Here is a 12,800-nt window from a genome sequence, read left to right on the forward strand (position 1 = left end):
ACTGATTGGTTCCTCATTTTGCCATTTATCACGTTCGCCTACAACACTCCACCACAGGCGGCCACAAAGTTCTTGCCATTCTTCATCTTGTACGGCCGCGAACCTTCGACTGCCCTCGACACCATTCTTCCGTACAGACCCGACTCCTCCCAATGTACGCCCATCTCTGAAGCTGCCCGGCTCGCAGAGGAATGCCGTCAGCTCGCCCGTTCCGTTACAGCCGTCGACCAATGGCAACAAAAATCTCGACTTGACGATGATCACCGGCATTGCCACTTTCTTCCGGACTCCCAAGTGTAGCTTTCGGTTCCTGTCATTCCTGCTGGACTCTCATCCAAGCTTGTCTACAAATATCAAGGACCCTACCGTGTTGTAGTGCAGACATCGTCTGTGAACGATATTGTCGAGCCTGTCACGCCACCTACGTACCAACGCTTTCGTGGTCGTGACACCATCGTCATCATCAGCAGCAGCCTGGTTACACCCACTGCAGGGCAAAGGCCTCTCCCATACTTCTCCGACAACCCCGGTCATGTACTAATCCTGGCCATGTCGTCCCTGCAAACTTCTTAATCTCATCCGCCCACCTAACTTTCTGCCGCCGCCTGCTACGCTTCCCTTCCCTTGGAATCCAGTCCGTAACCCTTAATGATCATCGGTTATCTTCCCTCCTCATTACATGTCCTGCCCATGCCCATTTGTTTTTCTTGATTTCAACTAAGATGTCATTGACTCGCGTTTGTTCCCTCACCCAATCTGCTCTTTTCTTATCCCTTAACGTTACACCCATCATTCTTCTTTCCATAGCTCGTTGCGTCGTCCTCAATTTAAGTAGAACCCTTTTAGTAAGCCTCCAGGTTTCTGCCCTGTAGGTGAGTACTGGTAATACAAAGCCATTATGCACTTTTCTCTTGAGGGATAATGGCAACCTGCTGTTCATGATCTGAGAATGCCTGCCAAAAGCACTCCAGCCCATTCCTATTCTTCTGATTATTTCAGTCTCAAGATCCGGATCCGTGGTCACTACCTGCCCTATGTAGATGTATTCCCTTACCACTTCCAGTGCCCCGCTACCTATTCTAAATTGCTGTTCTCTTCCGAGACTGGTAAACATTACTTTAGTTTTCCGCAGAATAATTTTTAGACCCACTCTTCTGCTTTGCCTCTCCAGGTCAGTGAGCATGCATTGCAATTGCTCCCCTGAGTTACTGAGCAAGGCAATATCATCAGCGAATCGCAAGTTACTACACTGTAAACAAGAAAACACCCAGATGGGCCTTTTTTGCGTGTCCTCTAGCGCATTCCCTTTTGTACATCTTTTTGCTCCCATTGAAAGGGCGTACGATAAAACTCCCATTGACGTAGGCATTAATTGGGCACACAACGGGGGTACCGTAATACGCCCACTTCACCCCCCCCCCCTATTTGACTGGGAGGTACAATGGGAGTATTGTGAAGGAATTAAAGGCATTTTAGTTTAGGTGCAGCAAGCTTGTAGCGAAATGCATGGTGGCGCGGGTCACGCGCTTACGCAGTACCAGACGGAACACCGCAGGCCGAAATGTCGAACGCCGGCGATCAAGGCTCAAGGGAACTCGGGCGTCCGTGAGCTGCCAGCCGAGCAGGCGTCGCACCTGCTCGGAGCGAACGCCGGCGTCCGACACCTTGGCCTGCGGTGTTCCGTCTGCTGCTGCATAGGCGCGGCGTACCGCCACGAAGCATTTCGCCGCGGGCTCGCCACACGTGGTCCAATCGACGGCACAGGGCCACCGCTGAATCGACCAAGTCACGCGCACACGTGGTCCAATGGCGAATGAACCCGTCACCGCACGTCTTCATTTTTTTTCCCTTTCGCTCATCACAGAGCCCCTCTTTGCAAAACTTTTATACAGTCGTCCTAGCTTATCGGCAGTGCCTCCGAGGCCAGCAAACGCCTTCGAGAGCAGTTGCTACTTGCTGAAAGGAAAAATGCACGAGACACACTGACAGTGAAGAAAATTTATTTTACACCAAATGTAAGAAATATAATATGTTCACTCCCGGGCCCGAAAGAAAGCACATTTCTGCCCCAGTAAAACAATTGTCTGGATTTTAAAAAAGAGCACTGTACATTGTAAGCATGCCAGTTGCTAGTATTCTACATGTCCTAACACAATGAAATTAGTAAATGAAAGAAATGCTAAGAAATCTTATCTCCTTTCATACTGAACTGTAACTACAGAGCCATGTGTTTGAACTGTTACTTTGTACTGACACTCCACACTTTTGCACAGACTATATATTGAGCTCGCTTGACTAAGAGTAAAACTTCATTTGGCCTAGTTGGTACATAATTCTGAACTTAAAACTTACAGCGCAAACACCTAAGACGAACCGCAAAAGGCAGATACGACACACGCTGGCGCTAACTGACAACTTCTTTATTTCTTCGTCGTTGATGCATACCTATATATGCCCTAGGCCACACAACTGCACAGGCGCACACATTACATTACAGAGATCTCCCAAATTATCACATATGCAAACGTAGGAACTCAAATTCAGATGGGTGCAGGGACAAAGCTATGTCACTGATGCAATTATCATTTTGCCTTTTTACGTGGTAGGCCTCTAAGGCAAGCCGCGCAAGCTCATTCATGCTTTTGCCGAGAATCGACGTCCCATCAAGTCGTGCCTCACAATTTTTGCAAGAGTTTATATGCGCAACAATGTGCACTCTTCTATCTACATTTTTGTTTACTTTTTGTGCATGTTCCCTGCGCGGTCCCTTAAACACATAAGGTCATCCATCAACTCAAGAAAATTGCTTGCAGGCATAGTGTTCCTTTGGCGTTTTCTGCACCGAACAAGCTTTTAAAGCTATGCTCCCGCACCTGCGGAGAGGGCAGAGGAGGATGCCAAATTCGGCATGATGCTTCATACGTGTTGTGCGCGGTCGGCGTGGTTTATACCATTCACTCTCATGTGGTAAGACATAGCTTGGCTAGATAGGGCATTGCGTCAATGAGCGACTCAGAGAACATGCGCAACAAGTAAACAAAAATGTAGATAGAGGAGCGCACCTTGGTGCGCATATAAACTCTTGCAACAATTGTGAGGCACAACTTGATGGGACGTCGATTCTTGGCAAAAGCAAGAATGAGCATGTGCGGCTTGCCTTAGAGGCCTACCACAAGAAAGGCAGGGCGATAATTGCATTAGTGAGATATCTTTGTCCCTGCATCCATCTGAATTTGACTTCCTACGCTTGCGTATGTGATAATTTGGCAGATCTCTGTAATGTAATCTGAGTGCCTGCGCGGTAGTGTGGCCTAGGGTTTATATTGCATCGACGACGAAGAAATAAAGAAGTTGTTAGCACCAGTGTGTGTCGTATCTTCCTTTTGTGGTTCGTCTTAGGTGTTTGTGCTGTAAGTTTAAGTTGCTTGACTAAGCCATTCCTAATTAACAGTGGCTGGTATAATGAGGCCGATCAGTGGTATTTTGCATGGACTAGCACACAAATATGATAAATGTCAAAGTACTAAATTAAGAAATTGGGACTCATCACAAACGAGCTACATAATTTAGTGCTGGATTTCTGAGCAAGCTATTAAAAATTATTGTATTTTACGAACCAGAACTCACCTTCTGATTATGACACATGCCATAGCGAGTAACCCCGAATTAATTTGGACTACCTAGGGTTCTTTAACATGCACCTAAGTACACGGCTGCTTTTGCATTTCGCTCCCACTGAAATGCGGTTTTGTTTAAGACTACATTTACGAAAGTTCCAAACACGATCCCCCCTATATTTTTACAGTGGGTGCTCTTTAAATGGAGCCTCAAGGTGCCAGGGAAATCGGTTCCATTTACCAGGCATTATATTTACTGAGAGACATTGCAGAGAGCCAACCAATTATCAGGATGGTGTCCTATTTAAGCGGCAGTTTCGAAGCGATTTTCGTTTATCGAGATTCCACTGTAGTCCATAATAGTGGATGAGTTGTGTTCTGCATGGACACATTAGCATGGCTACCATGTTTAGTTGAATATTGTGCAAGCAGCAACATTTCACTGTACCCAGTGCAATATATAAAGCCAGCAATGTAACATGTTGCAAATGCAGCCACGAACAAGTACCTTCCCTGATCATATCCAATAGCAGCATCTTTAGACGAAATTAGTCATGCTTTCTCCCGTTTAAGTGCCTTGTTTTCAGAAATAAAATCCTCCTTATCACATTGACCTCCAATTGTGTCATTCCCCGAGCTGAGGTCATTTGAGATTGCATTTAATTGTCCTTCAAATAGCATATTGGTCTTATTTAAAAAGCACATGGCATCACAGTGACCACCTAGACATAGAATTCGAGCTGCAACACAGTAGCAAACATTCTGAGGTAGAAGCCTAACTATTCTTTTGAATTTGGTTGCATGCTCAAAACACTGCTATGCAATTGCAGACAGGGCTGATAGTGTAGCAACCAGGACAGATTTAACGGACATAAAGGAGCAAAATTGTGTGAGCTTCGAATTATTATTCTCTCTGAGGAACCATGCTGTCCAATTATAAAACGGGGATCAAAATAAAGTAATTGGACAGCAAATCTGCATTTCATTAAGTAAATAAAATACTGTTCATGCTACCTTCCAGGGTGCACACTACATTCCCTTTCCTTGAATGTGAATTTGCTACCTTTCCATGGGTTACCAAATGTATAGGTGTATTGTTGGTCAAGGGTGGTGGAATGGATATAGGTCTCAGGCTAGAGGAAATATTTCAAGAAGGAGACTTGCCAGGTTGAACAACGAATGTCTCAGGCTGGAGCCATTTGGTTCTCTTGCAAAGATGTTGCCTCCAGCTTGAGACTTCCTTTGTTGGACAACTGTTGATGACTAATTTCGCCATCTTTTCATTTACCCTCGTCTTATTCAACCTATTGCTCCACGCAGGAGCTGCACTTTCTTTAAAAAATAAAGATATTAATGAGCTCAAAGGCTTTGTGCATGGCTGCATCCCCAAGTGCAAAAATTTGTTTTCAATGAATGACAGAGTTGGTACCTTTCTTGAGAATTCAATAGGAAGAACCAAAAATTAAGCTAACAGACTGGTTATGACGACAAGTAAACATGAATTGATGTGGAGTGCCATTTCTTCATTTTGCACCAGGCTTGGGGCCAGCCAGACTTCTTCCTAAAATTGAGAAAATTTTTCTAATGAAATACATATTAAGAGTATTTTCTTCATAATCTGAAAATTTAAAAACATGGTTATTTGGTTATTCATATTTAGTTGGGAACAGTGCGAAGGACACTGACGAAGTAAGGGCTTATGCAGTAATGCCACATAGTGCTGGCTGAGAACAGATTCAATTTTAGAACAGACAAACAGTTAAGTACTTTGGAATGCTTCCTAAAAGCCATAAAAAACCAAAGCAGGAAGCAGTTGTACAAAATAATGTATGTGCATGAAAAATGCATCTGATCATCGGTTCGCAGACATGTATGACATTTGCATGCCAGTTAACAAAACATGTGTTACACTGAAACATTTCTCCTACAATTTGGCAATTCTGTGGGCTTTCATTATTGCTCGGGTCAGTTAGTTGCTGTTGTTACTGCTACTAGTGTACGGTGAAGTGTAATGTAGATGGGCAAGTGCTACTGACAACTATGAACATTGGCAAATTTTGCTGCACCAGGATAACGCATGCATTGTCCCGCTGCAGCGAAACTTTCCAGTAAACATTCACAGTTGTCTGTAGCACTTTCCCATCTGTCTCGCCTCACACTGTTCCATCTATAGCGCTTCACCATACTGTAATATGCACCACCGACACAAAATTCTACCCTTCTGAAGTTCTTACTGCTACTTCGCACTCGTCACATTCAAGGCCGCCAGGCGTACTGAACCCAATGCATAGACTGGCAGCTCCTGTCATGGACTTATTCTGGTGTAATGGCACCACAGAAGCAAACGAAGACAAAGACATGTAGGACACAAGTGCCTAACCTCAAGTCTCGCTTTAACAAGAAAACAGACATCATATACAACACAGAGTGACAGAAGGTGATGTCATTAATTCAAAAACAAATTCTTTGTGCAATGTAACTGAGAATGACTGATGCATTTGTCTTTTTCGTGCTAATCTGTCAAAGCTTAATCATCTTATGTACATCTGCTCATAATTTCTGGCTACGAGTTTTGATGAACACAGGAACGAACCAATCTATTTTGCAGTGCATCACTATGTGCGAATTAGAGTTATTCCACACAAACTTCATTAGCCGCAATCTCAAATTAATACAATGTGTGTATGCAATGCAAGCATGACTGGATGGGAATGGCTGACTGTACATAACCTCCGTTGCACAGTGCACCGCCTGCAAATTGTGCTGCACGCAACAAATTAATTTGTTTTCCTGGCTTGTCTCTTTTTCTCATCAGAGCAAATCTCTCATCACATGTTTCATACAGAAAAAAAATTTTTGCCCGTAGAGACCAGCTACACAATTACCCATGAAAATTACAAATGCATACGAAACAACTGCAACCACTTTTTTACTTCATCTCATTCATTATATTCCATATTCATGCCTAATTTAGTTGTGCAAATCATTGTTTTCTCAGGCCCTTGTTAGGAAAGTTTTGTGCTGTAATAAAAGGCAGAAGCCAAAAAAAGGAAAAGGTTGGTTGTGGTTGAAGCACAATATGCATCTAGTGAGCTAGGCCGCAAGCGTTGTGTAGTCTGCTGCCATCATAAGGCCGTGCCCACATTGGACAGATGGGATGCTCTATTAATGCGAAATCAGGGAAATTGAGGGAGTATGAGTCATCCGTGTGAAACAATCCTCCATCATACAATGTTGAATACTGCAAAGAATGTGACTGCGGTCCTGTGTTCCACAAAACTTGCGTTGTAGCCAGGTATTACGACCTGACAACATGCAAGGTAATTGTGGCTTGCAACATTTAAAAAGAATGACGAATGTATAAGTGGTCCATTAGTTGCACTGCATAAAGAATTTCTTTTAACAGATATCATCACATCATGTCTCCACCTGTTATTAAATATTGCCTGTTTCCTTATTTTAAAGCTTGAAGTGAGATCCGGTGCTTGTGTCATGTGCGTACATATCTTTGTTTACTTTTTGTGGTGTCATTACACCAGAATTTATATAACCAAATGGCCACACACTGCTTTTGTCACGTTATAGTGGTGCTTGCAAAGCCTCCCAAACAGCAGCCTATTTGGTCAAAACATGCTTTTGTATATATGCTCTTCCAAATAGAAAAGCTATCAAGAAGGTAACAAGAATCAAGAGCATTAAGTTAAATCCACTGCAATGCTTTACTTTTTTGCCTTTATTCCTTACACCTAAGTGGATAAGAAAGAGTGTGAATGTTACAGAAATGCACTAAATAAGTTGTTGAAATTATGCAAAAATGTTAACGCAACTAAGCATAGATTTATGTGCAATAATAGACACCAGTCTCAGTTTCTTTCCTTCTGACACAAACATAGTATATCTTATTCCTTTGGCATGAAGGAAAGCATATGTAGACCAGACAAGCTTATATTTGAATGAGAGCCTTCACGATTAAGCACCACTATAATGTGATCATAAGAGTACATACAGTGTAAACAGTGCAGATGACAGCCCAAATTTCATACGTGCAACATGTTAGCGAAAGCAGCAACCATTAACCCAGAAACTAATCAAATCCCACAAAATAACAACAAGAAAAAAAAAGAATAATGTGTCAGCGCAGCACCTGTTCTCAGAAGTTACAGAAAAGTGGTATGCTTGTTAACAAACCTGAAACCATGGCACATTTGTATCTGACCACCCCCTGCCTCTTTATGTGCTTTCGTGCCTTTGACAAGGCATTACTGGATATTTACTTGCTTGTCTGTTGCAAAAACACATCAATTATTAGTCAGTGCACAGTGCACCATGCCATTTATCTATGTGGACTCACTTTGTGTCCTTAGCACTGCTCTCACCTATTCAGAACTAAGGATTGCAAAAAGACTTGTTCTACTTAAATCTACATGCCTTAATATGTGGGTTCTGCAGTTGAAATAGGGTAATTATAAGTAAAATGCATGACATGTTCTGATGAACTTTGTTTTCATAATCTAATTGTTTATTTGGGCACATAACCAGTCAGATCATTTGTACTAAAACAAGAAAACAAATTCAACACACTGGTTTATACTGGTTGGTGCTCTATTGACTTTAGTACACACATTGAACAAACGGCAGGCAGTGAGGAATACCAACAACCACTAACTTCCACACGGCATTATTGGTCACATGTGCACAATATGGCTACAAAAACCCAAATGAAAGTAGACAAAGAAAAAAGTACATTTTAACAGAAAAAGAACAAGACAAAAAAACTTCTTTTGGTAGCTAAGTCACAATCAAGGTGTAAATGACAGCTATAGTTTGGCAAGCACACATGTAGTTACTTTGCTCAGTTCCTCGATATCCCAATTTCTTGTGTGACAGCAACACCAACGGGACATCTACGCATATCTATTGCACATGCCATTTCTGCTCGCTCCAAAATCCTTTCGTGGTTATTCATTTAGTGCCTGCTTCGCCTGTACTGGCATTGCAGGGGGTGTACATTCTGTGTAATGTAACTTACATTCAAATCAAGCACACAAAGCAGGGAGGGAATTATCTTTGAAAACTATGCAAACAATTGCAGGCTGAAAAACCTTGCAGTCCCTTTGGTCCAAGGAAAAAACAATGTGAGGCATCACCTATAAGTAAAAGGAAATTAATAAACCTTTTTAGTGTAATCTCTTTCTTGTGAGGTATGATGATAGCCTGATATGAATTTCTCTATCTCTACATGTTTGGAACAGTATATGCTTGAAATAATTTTAACTGAAGAGATTTCCCAGTCTTTTAAATCCTGCCATTGCAGCTTACCCTCACTCTCAGTAATACAAAGCCTTTTAGTATGACTTCCTATTACAAATCTAACTGCCATATTTTGAACATTTTCAAGCAGACCAGCTGACTCAATATTATGGGGATTCTAGCAAACATGTACTTATTTGATTAGTGAATGCACATAAGCAAAATGCAGCTGTTCTTTGAGGTTTTCGGGAAGCCAACAAAATGTGTATGGGTGGACACACGACAGCTACTACACCGATAAGCATCGTGGCCAACCAAAATTAAGTTTATTCCTATATGGGCGGGCACGGCGGAGTGTGAGCAGACAATGGTCGGCTTTTTCTGGAGTCATATACAAAGGAACCCCAACATAACGAATGCACTAAAATCAGCGATTTGGTTTGTTGCACTCAGATTCGACCGTTTAGTCAAATAAGTACATTTGCAAATGGATTGTTTTCCCACGGAAAGGGCCGCAGTCAGAAAACACAAATCTGAATGAGAAAAAAATTTTGAATTTGAGAGTCAGCGACCAAAGATACGGTTTCACGGTGTGTTAACAATACCTTCACATAGGTAGCATGAAGCAAACCCAGCCTTGCTTTCGCATCCACCCTGTCCTCTTTGATACTGCCACACACAGTGGAACGACACTATCATGAAAAGTGCTGGCAGTGGAGGCGAATGCTTTGTCTGTCTCAAACTTCAATTCATCTCTGAAACTACAGATTATACAACCCCGTGTACTAAACACGTGGGAAGACTGTGCACATAATACCACGCCATATCAGCACGTCTAGTCTTTCCACACGCAGCAGATCACCTCTAGAACAGGGTGTTGCAGGCTGCAGATGTGCTCAGCTGCGCTCACCGCCATGGCGCTAGAAAAGAAGACGCACGGACTGGGCCCTTCTGAGGGCCCCCTTAAAAGCTCAGTTTGTCATTTTTTGCTTCTGTAATAGGCTAGTGATGAAAGTGAATTTGCTTCATGCCTATTAAGAAATGTTGTACACATGGTAGAAAAATTATGAAAGTAGAACATTTGATTACTTTTCACCCCTCTCAGTTGGAATATCGTACAAATGCATAAGCAGCCATTTTTGCCTTGTTTCATCTAAGATGTTTTTTTCATGCTGAAAGAAAGGCATGTGTTTAAAAAATAAGCTTGGTTGCAACATGTAAAGGAATTGTGTGATGTCACAAGGGTTCCTGAAATCAAAATATATTTGTGATTTCTTTGCGACTGGAACACTCAAAAGAAAAACGACCTTTTAAACAGACTAAAACACAGCCACAGCACATGCACCCATACTAAGCCAGGGACTGTATCAAGCTGATATGAGAAGACTTTCAAGAAAGAATCTTTCCCGGTTTGGTAAAATTCTTAAAACAATGGTTAATACCTGGCCCCACGCCTTAAATCTAGAAGGAATAAAGTTTTTAAGCAACTCTGTGTTCTTTCTTGAACCCAAGAAATGTGCCTAGAAAAATGGGTCAAGTCTACATCTTGTCGCATCTGTGGCAAGGTGTGAACAAAAAACTCACTGTAGCTGGCTGCAGTGCTCCCTGCGATGAATATTCAGGCAGAAAATTGTTACCCCAGTGTGACTGCGCACCCAAGAAAACAAAATGTGGTAGACTACATCAACGCAAACGGAAAAATCTTTAGTCCATGCTTGCTGGCAACCTGTGTCTGTATTGGCCTCTAGGAGAATTGTGGCCCCCACGTGCTGGAATATTTCCGTGGAATAGAAAACATTGTGTGATACCAGCTATCAAGTGCTACCATCAAGTAGCTACCAGCTACCAGCTATCAAGCTATCAAAAGAGCTATAGGCAATTTTGCCGCAATAACAGTACTGTTTTTATAGCATTCGTTGTGGGGAGTGCGGCTTGCCCCTTTTGCCGGAGTTCTTGCTGAACGGCGATTTATTATCAGTTTGTTATATGTGGAACTTGAACAGCTTATATTTTTGTCTCCTCAATCCACACTTCTGCTGCAGGGTGTCTTGACTGAGGTCATACCAAGTAAGCACGCTACAAGCCTTGTGTGCATCGTTTTCATGACTCTTTCGATGACCAAATTTCATTTTCAGTGACTTCATCAACTAAGTATCTAGCGGCAGCTTGAACATGGGTACTCATGAGAACTCGCACCAGGCTTGGTCAAATACGTCCAGCACTGCAGCACTGAGTAGTGAACCATGCTGTAAGAGTTGGCAACTAAATTGCCACCTTGTGATTGAAACTTTTCATCCTTACAATCAAGGCTTCAATTGCCCAGCCAGCGAGCTGCAGCAAAGGTGTGAACTATAGTCATCTGATGTCACATTCTATGCCATAGCGATAGCAGGTGATCCCTCCAGTGGTGGCCCTCAAGGCCAACAGGCATCCCTTTCTATGCACGTGCTTGTGTAGGACTGGGGAGATGGTGCCAGTTTGTTCTTCAGCATTAACACTGTTCACGCTGTATCAGGAACACATTTTCTTACTCAGTGCAATAGCCCTTGAACCTACATAATTGCCAATGAGTCCTTTGTCGACCAACCTTTCCTTTGCCATGTCATTTGCTTCTGCCTTGATGTCACAGCAACTTCAGCTATATGAAGCAATGATGGTGTTTGAGTACCCACACAGCCTTGCAGCCTTCCAACCTGAACATTGCTTCATTAAAAGCTGACATGATTTGGTCTCAGCAGACAGATCAGAGTTAAAAAGAAGCCTTAAACTTCTTTCAAAGTCATTCTAACCTTGTCAATAATCCCGTGCCTTTTGATGTGTTATTCAGCATTGTCCAAAGCAAGTCGGCTCTTAAAAATCAAAATAACAACTTTGTGAGGCCACCTACTAGGCTACCACTGTCTCTTCAACCAGCCTGAAGTGTCTTGCAGCCATAAAAGCTGGAGTGCACAAAAAACGACAAAGAAAAGTGTGGCAGACAAAATGCTCATGGAAATCCATATGTTTATGGACTGTTACACTGACTGAAAAAAATGGTGGCTTCCCAATACAGTCTTGATGTACGTAGCTGTTTCACTCAGTTGCGCAGTCCTGCACAAGCACCGTGTACAGATGCCCATGGATTAAAATTTGTTGTGTGTGCATGGGGTACAGTGTACCACATTTCATGTTCCTGAGGCTGCAGTACACTGGGAAGACTGGTTGCAACTTCAATAGTAGGCCCTTAGAGTATTGCAGCCCTTTGTTCATATTTTGCTGCACATTGTATCAAATGCGAATGCAAACTGTTTTGCAGGACACGTCAGTTCAGTTCAAGCAATTAGACAGAGTAACCCAAGAAATAGTTTAAGCCTCGAAAAGGTCTTAATACAGTTTCTAGTTTAGTACAGGTTCTCTCCTGATGTTTTGGCTTCTTCTACGGTATAATGCTGTTGCTTGCTAGGTACTGGTGGTGTGATGTGCACACTCTCTTGTGTTGCTATAACGACAACTTGTAAAAAAGATTTTCCTTCCTAACAAACATTTGGATACAGTGCCTGTGAGCTCATCTTTTAACCTGTTTTTCATTTGATCTGTGCATTTACATTGAACGTAAACTAGAAAATATCAGTACTGAGAATCACAAAAGAACACACCTGTGTAACGATTCCGCCGAGATCGTTGGAGTGGTCCAGCCACAGGATGCAACGCAGGTAAAAAGGCCTCTTGAGTTAAAGCAAAATAACAATCGTTGTAAGATGCGAATAAAAAATTTTATTCTGTGAGGCTTTCGGCATGTATACTAATTACCACATTTGTATGTATAATAGTTTGCATAATAGCTGAGCAAGGTTAACGTCTCGCCCTGTGACTCTCAGCCAATGCTACTCATGGCAATGGTGGCAAATATGGCACATCCTGTCAAATGGAACTTTTGTGGGTTACATGAATTTA

The 12,800-nt window shown here is 42.4% G+C and overlaps 1 long non-coding RNA gene across 1 annotated transcript; it reads right to left on the bottom strand.

Moving 5' to 3' along the window:
* Nucleotides 1-1,983: 1,983 nt before the first annotated feature.
* LOC140217405 (uncharacterized) lies at nt 1,984-12,567 on the bottom strand. The gene is made up of 2 exons (XR_011893969.1): nt 12,503-12,567; nt 1,984-5,178 (listed from the first exon to the last, which is right to left on the bottom strand). It is a non-coding gene; the product is annotated as an uncharacterized lncRNA (long non-coding RNA).
* Between the last annotated feature and the right edge of the window lie 233 nt (nt 12,568-12,800).

Source organism: Dermacentor andersoni, chromosome 4, assembly GCF_023375885.2.
Source record: "Dermacentor andersoni chromosome 4, qqDerAnde1_hic_scaffold, whole genome shotgun sequence".
In the NCBI taxonomy this organism is placed as follows: Eukaryota; Metazoa; Arthropoda; class Arachnida; order Ixodida; family Ixodidae; genus Dermacentor; species Dermacentor andersoni.